The following is a 12,269-nucleotide window of genomic DNA, read 5'->3' on the forward strand; positions in this document are numbered from 1 at the left end:
TACAATTTGTTTGTCAAATATTTCAATAATCTTGTCAAATCTTGAAACCAACCACTAATTCGTGAGTAAATGTCATTTGAAGGATTGAATTTAGGTGAATCTGACCAGAATCGAGTGTAAGAAACGTCTATTGGACCCTCGATGTAAGGTGTGTGTTCTATCCGAAGTAAATCAGTGGTGATCGTGTATAGGAAGAGGGTCACACGGTCTCCCACATAGGTGGACCACATGACCCCTACACGACTATGTCTTGTAAGTTAATTTTTATGGTTTCCAAATGACCACATGATCTATAAGTCCTTACACAGCCTAGCCACTCGGTCGTGTAAACCCACTGTACGGTTTATAACTCCTAAAATGGCTTGGCCACACGGCCGTATGACCCCTATTTTACAGTTTTACCCAAAATTTTGTGAATTATTCAATTTGGTTCTTTTATAGTCCCCGAACTATTTTTAGAAATTTTTTTCACTCGATTGAGTCCATGATATTATGAACATGCTAGGATTTGTGAGATGATGATTTAATTGCTATTGTATAATGATGATATGTGAATGTTACATGTTTATTGTCACTTGTCTTTTTTATGAGCTGATATTGTTATTCTTATCACTGTATTACTGATTGCATGTTCAACATGCCTTATGATAACGTCAATCCTAATACTCGATAAGCATGAATTTTTCTATCGTATTGATATGTTATAAGCATATCTACTGCTACTGTACTGATCTGTTATTAGCATGTTTATTGCTACTGTATTGATATGTATAAGCATGCCATATTGCATTACATGGGGTGGGATGATACTGATTAGTTGTTTATACACATCGTATTTGTAGCTTGTTTGCACCGATTAGTGGTTTATCCATATCGTATTAGCATCTTTTATCTGCACCGATTACTAGTTTATCCACACCGTATTAGCAACTTTTATCTGCATTGATTAGTGGTTTATCCATATCGTATTAGCAGTTTTTATTTGCACCGATTAGTGGTTTATCCCCACCGTATTATGGAGGTTACATACCAGCCTAGACGTTACGATCGGATTATGGAGGATACCTAGTTACGTAAAGACATTGTTGATTAATTTTTGTGAAAAACTCATTTTTAATTCAAAGGTAACAAAATTGATTGATTTATCAAAAACATAAGTATTTAGGAAATTATGTGTGCACTTTGACGGAAATTGTTTTTTATTTATTTTATCAAAACATACACAGTTGTTTAACCACTTTCATCATAAAACATCGTGTTAAATTCCAAAACCTTGCTGTGGGAACACATTTTAGAGTTCTTAACATACAAAATCATAATATTTTGTCAATTACATCTTCTTGTTAAAAATTACAAATTTAAATTAATACGTTTGCAAAATAAATACCAAAACCAAAATTAATGTCCCCAAAACAAATTAAATGTCCAAAAGTCTGTAATTAAATCCAAAAACATAATTCTAACCAAAATTTCTGAACCGAGCTCCGGAATCACCGCCTAATCCTAAGCCTGAGGATCATTAGAAACGAAACAAAGCAAACGACTGAGCTAGAAGCCCAGTGCGTGACTTAGCCTACATACAGAGATTTACTTATAACATACACATATGCAAATATCAGAACAAAATTTTCATATTTTTAGAACATATATCATATAAGAGCAAATCCTACCCCCATTCGTTACACACCATCTCTATCTAACCAATCACACCAAATAGGACTACATGAGTCCATCTATCCAAATTACACTGGTAAGTGGCAGTGTGACACTCATAAATGTGCAGCTAAGCTGCCAGAAAGAAATTTGCGGTTTTACCACTAGAATTGTAGTATCACTACCAAGATAGACTTCCTCCATCATATCAACCACCTAATGTACATGCATCATCATATTAACATACGTACATATCACATAATTTGTATGGCATGCATGTCTAAGGATATATTTTTACAGAGCATATCATATCACATAGCTTATACAAAACGAAACCTACTTAAAATGCATTCTAAGCATTCTCATGTGTAACATACCAAATTTTCTATTTTTACAAGCATACAAATTGCACAGGGAGTAAATTTTAGAGTTCCTTAATCAGCCCTTAATCAGGCTTTCAAATTGCCCAAAAAAACCAACACGTTCATGTGGCCCACATAGCCCGACAAGTCAGCCCGTGTGGTCCACAACGGCTACCTGATCAAACTTTGTAATCACACATGCCCGTGTGCTCCACACAGTCTGTCACACGGCCTGCCACATGATCGTGTGACGCTGGGCAATTTTGTAAATAGCTCCTGTTTTCAGGTTTTTTTGAGTTTCAGTCAAGATTTTGGGTTAGTTTCACACACATGATAACAAATTTGATTACTCACACGATCGGGAACTCATGAATCCTACAAACAGGCAAAACACAACAATTAACTAACACGAATTAACCCAATTTCGTTAGATTACACCCCTTTTCTAAAAGAAAACAATCCCAAAAAATTTGACATTAAACCTATTCACCACGAACTTGACAGCCACCCAAAGCCATTCTTAAATTGCCGAGGGATTATTAAACTCCACACAATTGTCTCCTAAGAGCATAAGAATAAACAATACCAACATTAATTTCAAAGAATTTCAACAAGAACTATGCTTGACTTAACCCAACTTCAAATAACTTGCACACTTATCGAACCCATAATGAATTCATAACAAAGAATGAAGGAAAAATAGAACAAATGGCATAATCGCAATGGGGAAAAAATAAAACTTTTAGTTGTAACAGAGTAGGAATTTGGAAAATACAGGAAGAAAAGAAGAAGAGAATTAGCAAAAAAAATGTGAAAAGAAAACAAAAGAAAGAAAAGGAAAACATGAAAAGAAGTGGGGGTTAGACGGTTGAGATTGGGAGTACAATCAGGAAGCTAATAATTCCAAAAAAAATAAAAATAATCTAATCAAATCCTAACCCACCATATTAAATAGAGTTCAAGTTTAACTCACCCACCAACCAATGGCAAGGAAACAAAAAGAATTCCACAATTGCACACAACAAGGCTCAAACACAAGACGTAGGGGTAAGCTAAAGCCTTACTATTGAACCAGTAGACTCATCATTTTCAGTAACCCAACGAAAATAAAAGATAAGCCCAATGACTCAAGCCTAACATAGTACCAAAATAAATGGAAAAATTCCAGAATAAAGGAATTGGGCTTAAAACCCAAAGCAAGCATCCAAGGCACTTGACCACCATACTAGATCAAATTATTTGACACATTTTAACAATCTAAATTTAAGAAAAAATGGGGCATTACATTGTGAATTCTAAAATATTATAATATTGATGTGTTGATCTAAAAAATTAATACTCTGAATCTCTATATGTGTTTGATTGTTTTGAGAATTGCTAATTTGTATGATTCATCTACTATTTGCACTGATTTACTTGTGATAGTAGTCACAATGAGCTTCATAAGCTCACCCCCTTTTGTTTCCATCTTATAGATAACCCAACAGGTTAGGACACAGGTTCGATATAAATTATTTTTATATAAAAGTATTTTAAAATATTATTCGAAATTTTAGTTAATCAAGATTGTATCATTTTTATTTGAGTTATGGCATGAGACTTCGATTTTGGGTTTATTTAGCATACATGGTATTAAATTTGAACTTAGGGTGATGAAACATGGATTTAAAATTGATTTTCCATAAAATTATTCTGATTTTACTTAATTAAAACTACATTGAATACCACTTTTCTGCTGCTAATTTTTCAATTACATTTTGAGGAATAAATAAATTGGAAATTAACTAAGTTTTCAAAAGTAGTCACCATTACAAGGAAAATGTTTTACTTAATCGATTTTTTATTAACTTGTGAGTTTTTCTGAAAATGGGCTAAATTTTTTCTAAGATAAAGAAATGTTTTAAAATGATTATTTAAAAAAAATTTAATAGCTTACTGGGTCACTTTGGCGGCCAATGTAATTTCCCAAATATGGGTCTTACGTCTATGTCAGGTTTTTTGTGCTACAATTATGCCCGTAATCTAAGATTACCTAAGAAATAGGTCGTAATGAGATTTCAACATATATTACGAGATGCTTGTAATTTGAGATTACGAGATGGACGAAAATTTTGAAATCCAAATACCGCAATCTCATTCCAAAATGTGACATTATGGGTAATGTTACATTCGACAAATCAAAGACTTCAAACAGTCTTTTTTATTTCAACTTCCTTTATCATGATTTCAACTAAATATTTTTATTTATTATTTAGAATATTTAGAATATTTTTATTTTATTAAGGTAATTTATGTTTGATCCTAAAGTAGTTAATCGTTTCAAACAATTTGAAACACCCCAAAACCCGACCTAGAAGTTTTGACTAGATTCTGAAAGTCACATTGGCCACCGAAATTAAAACAAAACACTATTCAAAATTCTTAATTTTCAGAAACCAATTTTGGACGTGCTTAACAAAATTCGGCAGTAGGCTTTATTTAAGTTTTGCAAACATTAATTTAATTGTCACTTAAATTAAATTAAAGCCAAATTAACAACTTATATATAAACTTTGTAAGCAAATCAGATTTAGAGATTTTGTTAACTGAAGTTTCAAAACCAGTATTGCAACAGAAAAATTTGATGTTTTACCTCGATTGAAAATCCATAAACTGCCACTTAAAACTTAACCGATTATTACAGAAAAATATAGTCTTGATAATTATTGTCCATGCACGAAAATGCTAAAACTAACTCAAAACCAAAGACCTATACTACAATTCACTTAAACTTTTTTTACAAATTTAGTTGAACCTTAATGATTGTATGTTAGGAAAAACTTTCTTAAAAAAAAATCGAGACGTGAAACTCTGAGACCTCCAATTTTGTTGAGTCGAAAACCTAACCTAGAGGATTACCTGAAAAGGTTAAACTAAGGGTGTGAGCTGCAAAGCTCTTTGTGAGTCAAAAACAAATGTAAATAATCAGATTCGATCAGTTAATCAAACATACAGAAATCTCAAATAAGTCATGATAACTAAACACATCGAACAAACACACTTCAATACACGAATGTTACAACATCCATAAATGTAAAACATACTCGAGTATATGACAAATGCAAGAAATCCCACCCAACCATCCAATCACACCAAAAAGGGTACACTAGACCCATCTATCCACTACACACCAATTTGGTTATGGTGGATCCATCTAACCGATACACCTTAAAGTGGTCATATGCCACTACAGTGTTATGTAGTCAAGCTACTAACATTATTGCAAATTTACCACGAAATTAAATAAATGCAGTTTAACTGACCAGTCGAATTTCCTTCTCTTCATAACTAAATCTCAACCATAAAACATATGCAAAACACTTAATACATACAAATATACCCAATTAGACATGTTCATATTTAGTTTCCAGTATTCCACTATAACACCCCTCATTAGTATTCAATGCCGGAATATGGTTACAGAGCATTACTAAACTTATAGTACAATTAAACATACAATTCACATACATTTTCAAATTTCAAGTAATTAACATTCAACATCATTCACATTGTCCCTAATACGAGCCTACGAGGCCTAAAACATGCATTAGGAGTGGTTCGGGACTAAACCGATAACTAAGAAATTTTTTTTGGAACACTTAGAAAATTTTGCAAAATACAAGGGACAGATGCCCATGTGGCCTGGCCGTGCACACGGCCAAAGAAACACCCATGTCACAGGCCATGTGGACATTTAAAATGGGATCACATGGCCATGTCCCAACATGTGTCGTACCCCGTGTAACTCCTTGACTTGAGTCACACGGCCAACCACACGCCCGTGTGACCAGCCCGTGTGCCCTTCGAAATGGCCTCACACGCCCGTGTACCAGGTTGTGCCAAACCTGTAGGGTATATTGACTTATGCCACATGGCCAAGTCACACGCCTATGTGTTGAGCTGTGTGGAGCATATTGACTTGATTTCTAATTCAACACCAGCAGACACACGGCTGTGTAACCTGACTGTGCGTCACACACGGTTGAAACACACGCCTTTGTGGACAAAAATAGGCTATTTACCAAGCCATCAAATTTGCATACACCTATACCAAACCAATTGGCACATAACAAGGCATAAATAGGCATTCAACCAACCTTAACCAAGCATAAATACCATTTCAATACCAACATATACAAGGCACACAATTACCACAATGTGCCATTCAATTTCACACCAAAACTCATAATCTCAAATCATCAATAAAACCACATTCATATAAACATCATCTTACCTAAAATCACAAACATTTAATATTCCAACTACCAATTCACAACAAGCATATAAATGGCAATTTTAATTAATATTTCAAAAGGCACTTTTCACATATATACAACCATCACCAAACATACCAAAATAAACCAAACCTCATGGCTACACATAACAATCCACATAACATTTACAAGCCAAATCACATGGCTAAATTCATTACTATCATATATACCAAAATGACCAAAGCTCTTATACATGCCATACAACCAAAAACATAGATTCAAAAGTACCAAAATGATAGCTTGATAGTGTGATGACGTCTCCGATGATTCCAAAATCCGAGCTAGCTTTGATTTCACTATAAAACACGAAAAAGAAATAAACAATGTAAGCTATAAAGCTTAGTAAGCTCTAAAGCTTAGTAAGCTTGTATGAAATAATAAGCAAAGCTCACCATTCAATTACCATTCAAAATATGAAAATAACATACTATAAAACAATTTACCACAACGTTGACATACATTCAATCACATAATTAACCATAAACTCACAACTTCCATAGATTCGATGTTTATGTAGTTTCCATACATACCTGTACTGATACGTGTCTATTTCTCACCATTTCATATCTTTGATATACCCGTTGAAGCATTCGAAATACTAATGGATACCCGAGAAACTCGCACCCTAGGTGCGACATATATTTTAGAAGCTATCTCAATCTCATATCAGATATAATGATCACTTTCAAGCTATCAACGGGTCTGCTCACATAAGCTAATAGTCATGACGAAACTACACAGTTCCGCTCACACAAGCTGACAAGTATCCGCAGCACATGCCAGATAACTCAGCCACCAGTAGTATGTACAGACCAGCACGCAAATCGTATAATCCCTAATGACATGTCAGTCGTATCCTAATCTATTCCTAAGGTTCAACCGGGATTTCTTAATGCTGAATCTTCGTCGATTATATCTGCAAGGCCGTATACATAAATAATTCGATAATAAAGAATTTAAAGCACAATTATAGTAATGCTTATTAACATACGAACTTACTTCGATCGCTAAAATGACGGAATGGATCAACTAGTCCAAAACCTTATTTTTACCCCAATCTAAATCCGAATTTCACTTTTCTTGATCTAAATGTAATCAAAGTTAACTTATTTAATTATAATTCTACTCAATTTAATCCAAAATACACATTAAGGAAACTTTACACTTTTGCCCCTAATACTTCAACATTTTTACAATTTAGTCCTTATCTCATAAAAATACAAATTCATGCAGTTCAACCTATACCCATGCTAGCCAAATTTCAATTAAGTCCCTAGAAGCCCATATTTTTCATTTATTTCACAATTTAACCACAAAATTACAACATTTCTCAATTAAATCCCTAAATGACAATTTTGTAAAAAATCACTTAACAAATGTTGTTTATCTAACAACAACTATACATTTTCTATCATTAAACATCAAAAGACACCTATATTCATCAATGAAAAAACCCTAAACCTCTAACAAATTTTCAAATTAGTCCCTGGGCTATAGCTAGATTAAGCTGTAAGGATCTCAAAAACATAGAAATCATTAAAAACGGGACATAATACATACCTATTTAGAGAGACTAGGGTTGCCAAATGCTTCAAGCTATTTTAATGGCTTCTCAACCTTCAATTTCAGTGCTGTTATTCCTTTTAGAAGATGATACCTTATTTTACTTATTTTAATTTTAAGTTATTTGGTTATTTACTAAATTAACCTTAACATATAACCACTAATAACATCATTTTTATGTCCAAGAATGTCCACTCATATTATCAATGGTCTAATTACAACATAAGGACTTCTTCTTTCAAGTTCTGTAGCTATTATACCCTTTTAGCTAATAGAACACAAGTTTTACATTTTACGAGATTTAGTCTTTTTTATTAAATTAAACACTTAAACGATAAAATTTCTTAACAAAATTTTCACACAATCATATTACCATGTTGTAGACATTAAAATAATAATAAAATATTTATTTCAACCTCAGATTTGTGATCCTGAAACTACTGTTCTGATTCGACTAAAAACAGTTTGTTACATCCACAGCATACTCGTAATTAACTTAAATTAGCAGAGTCAACAACATACATAGATCCTGATTAACACATATAGTCATAATGGCAACCTGTACGAATAATAAAAATTAAAACACATGTATTTATATATAAGTGTCCAACAGAAATACATTCTTCACAATCATTCAAACAATTAGTATTCGTGTCCTAATCACTCATACAAAGGCTTAAACATTTAAGGGATCATTCAGGGACTAAAACAAATTAATTTACAAAAAAGTGGAAAAACAAAAAAAATGTATATAGCTGTGTGACTAAGAGACACGACCTTGTGGCTGAAGAAGCAAAAAAAGGATAATGGAAAACGGAAGAACTCAACAAAAAAAAGAGTCAAAATTGACAAAATGGAAGAGTGAGGAAAATGAAGTAACGTGAAAGAAAGTGAGAGAGACATGAGAGGATTTTGGGGATTATTTCCTAATATTAGAATTCCCACTAAAACTTAAACTAACCTTTTATCAGGTACACCAAAATTGAATTAAATTGAACCACATGGTTGCACAAAAAAAAAATCCTTAATTACACTCGCAAGGATTTGAACACTGGACCAAGTGATAAGCTGAAGCCTTACCACTGAACCAACAGGCTCATTTTGTTCCTAAGGCCCAAAGAAAAACTTAAAAATCTAACTGTGACAACTAAATCAACTTGCAAACCTTGATTCTTCTAACTCGATTTTCGGGGTATGACAAATCAACCCTCTTTAAAAAGATTTTGCCCTTGAAATTTCCTGCTAACATCACAATCGCTTAATCGCAATATTCATTACCACACTTCTGCTGTGCACTCTAATCCCAGCGCACTGCCAAACAATATTTAACCTTTCAAACTCCTACGAACAATCTTCAAAATCTAATTCACTACCACGAGAATACTACAACCAACAATCAAAAAGCCAGACTATATCCTAACAGTACAATACACAAATCAAAGTAACCAACAATAATACCTGTCTCGACGTCAGTTCCAGCTTCATAATTTCAAGTTTACGATGAGTTTTGCTTCTGACTAGGTGATCGACGAGGGAAATATTTAACTCGATGATTCGTGGGCCCATACCTAAAATTGTAACCTCCCCAACCTAGCCTAAACGGTGGACTCGAGTTGAAGTGATCACATTAACCACTGAAGCGGCTCGGTCTTTTTTTGAAATCAATTTGTAAAATCTAAAACTATTTTATTCAAGTAAATTTTCTAGCAAGATTATCAAGAATATAGTAGCGGCAAACAATTAACATGCTCTAAAGGAAATAAACCTATCTTTATCAGATTTATATATAAATATGTAAAAACTATACTTAATCTCATCATAAAATCCCAATAATAAATATCAATAATAGTTTGACTAATTTCAGGACTTCCTAACATTCTGTATCATGCATCCTAAATGATTAGTGTTGTTTTAAAACCTTATATCCCATGTCCTTGGAAAAAATACAGTAATAATAATGAGGCAAAGTTAATAATAATCTTAGATTAAGTCCACGACAAGTTGAGACCCTTAGAATGTCGAGCATACGTCCTAGCCTGTTGAGTTATCTAAAAAGATGGAAAAATAGGAGTGTGAGCTAGAGAGGCTCAGTGGGAGACCTTTTACAATAAATCAATTCCATATTTGCACATGTGATCGCCTCCGGACGTACTAACATCTAGAGTCTAAATATTGTAGTAAAAGATATAATGATGAGGCGATATTCACAAGTATATGAGTATAGTTATAATATAGTTACAACGGAGTATATGAGTACTTCGAGGATCAAATCCAAGGGAGGCTAGTGCTAGATTAATTTTAACATGAATACTTAAAGATCTAATTAGTATTGTAAATAAATTACAGTACGAATACATAATAAAATAAGTTTTTAAGAAATAATAAAATATAATAAGGAAAGAAATAATAAATCAAGAGATCAGAAAATAGAATAAATAAAATTTGATTATGGGTGATTAGCTTGCTTCGGTAATCCCCATCAACTATTGCTTCGGGTTCCTCGTCAATCAACTGGTCGCTATTTGAGTAGGATTTTCTGATCTTTCACTCAAATAGTGAGTCGACAGGGACTATTTATCTTTCGACCTCAAAGTCCAGAGCGGCTTGGGCTGAAGGTGTTCATGGATAGGCTTTGGGTTAATTCCCACCTTGATGACTTTCTAGGGTTGTCAGGGCTAGGATTTTAGGTTCTTCCTTTCCCAAACAACTGATCTATTGAGCAGCACTACAAAATAGTTAACAGATAAACCCTACACTCATTAATCCCCCATAAAAGGATTAGTTCCTCATGGTTTTCATGAACATTATAGAATTGGTATAAAAAATAAGCATGATAAACGAATCGAAAGTATAGAGCTTAAGAAAATGCTTGATTTGTATTAAGAATGAAGTGAATCCACAAGTTTGATTGTATTCCACAAATCAAATCTCTTGAGATAAACCAAGAACAACTTGAAAAATAAATATAAAACCTAATAAGAAAGAAAAGATAAACTAAAATTAGAACTAGAATTCTAAACTAAGTAATTGGTGTCCATAACATGTGAAAAATGAACCTATTTATAGATTCCAAAAGGTCTTCATCCTTAACCCTAGGTTAGCTGACGTTCCTGATATTTAAGTCTGATTGTACAGACCAAAACACCCCCTGGTTTGTGTTAATTTTCGTCTAGAGTCGATGTCGTGGAAAACCAAGACCTGTGTCGTAGCATAGTGATAACTCTTGAAAAAGAGTTATATTTCATGCCCTTAGACTTAGTTAATTGTTTGTGCTTAAGTGATTTTAGTTGTATTTTAGGATATTGCATTAGTATTTTTTAGATTATTACATTAAAGAGCTTTGATTGTGCTTAAGTGTTATTACATGTTCTTTTTAATTGCATGTGGGGAGGACTTGCTTGGCGGTTGATTGATAGGTGGAGAGTGTAGGAAAATGAGTAAAGGATTGAATTTTACCTTGATGAATTTTGGATAGTTTGCCAACACAAATGCTGTGGTAATACCTAAAAGATCCCTAGTCAATACTTAATGCGTACCGTTCTCAGTCCCAACTGTACTTATATTAGAAAAATCCACCCGAGAAAGAGAGAAAGGTTTATAGGCTAATGGACCTACCCTAGAAGGTTAAACCTATAAAAGCCAAATGGGGAACCCTAGTAAAAGGTAGTAGTTTTTTGGATAGAAAAAGGAGGAGTAGCTTTTGACAGAAAAAGAGAAAAGGATTAAGAAGGAAGGCACTTGAAGAAGGAGAAAATGACTGTATCATCTTTGGTAGCTTCATGACTTTATTTTACCTGCATTGAGAGCTAGATAGGCGGAAGCTATCATCTCAGATTTTCTCCTTTAATTCTTACGACATTTCCTTTAGAACTTAATTGTTAAAGATGATGTTGGTTACGGCATTAAACTTGAATTCGATTTACAAAGGTATGAGCTAATTTTCTTATGCTTGAATTATTTTGCTAAACCATTTAATTTCGATTAATGTTCACAATTTAAGTTGGAATTATTTTGGCTATTTTATTCAATGGTATTTCATGCTTTATACAGACTGTGTATTGACGAATATACAGTAGGTTATTAAAGATAACTTAATACCGATAGGGTTAGGTTAATTGGATAAACATTGGATAATATGAGTGAATGAAAAATTATTTATTTGCAGCAACCTCGTAACATAGAGCCTTGCCTTATATGAAGAAGGTAGAAAATATTAGTGGTAGCCAAAATTAAGTCTATAGACATATAGTAACCTAGGAGAGTTAACCCAAGGTTTTGCTCTCAAAAGAAGCAAACTGTTGTATAAACCTACTGAGCAGTAGAATGTTCAAGACTTTTCTGTAGCATTAATATTTAGAGAAGATAGATGCATCAGTAA

Source organism: Gossypium hirsutum, chromosome A02, assembly GCF_007990345.1.
Source record: "Gossypium hirsutum isolate 1008001.06 chromosome A02, Gossypium_hirsutum_v2.1, whole genome shotgun sequence".
Lineage (NCBI taxonomy): Eukaryota > Viridiplantae > Streptophyta > Magnoliopsida > Malvales > Malvaceae > Gossypium > Gossypium hirsutum.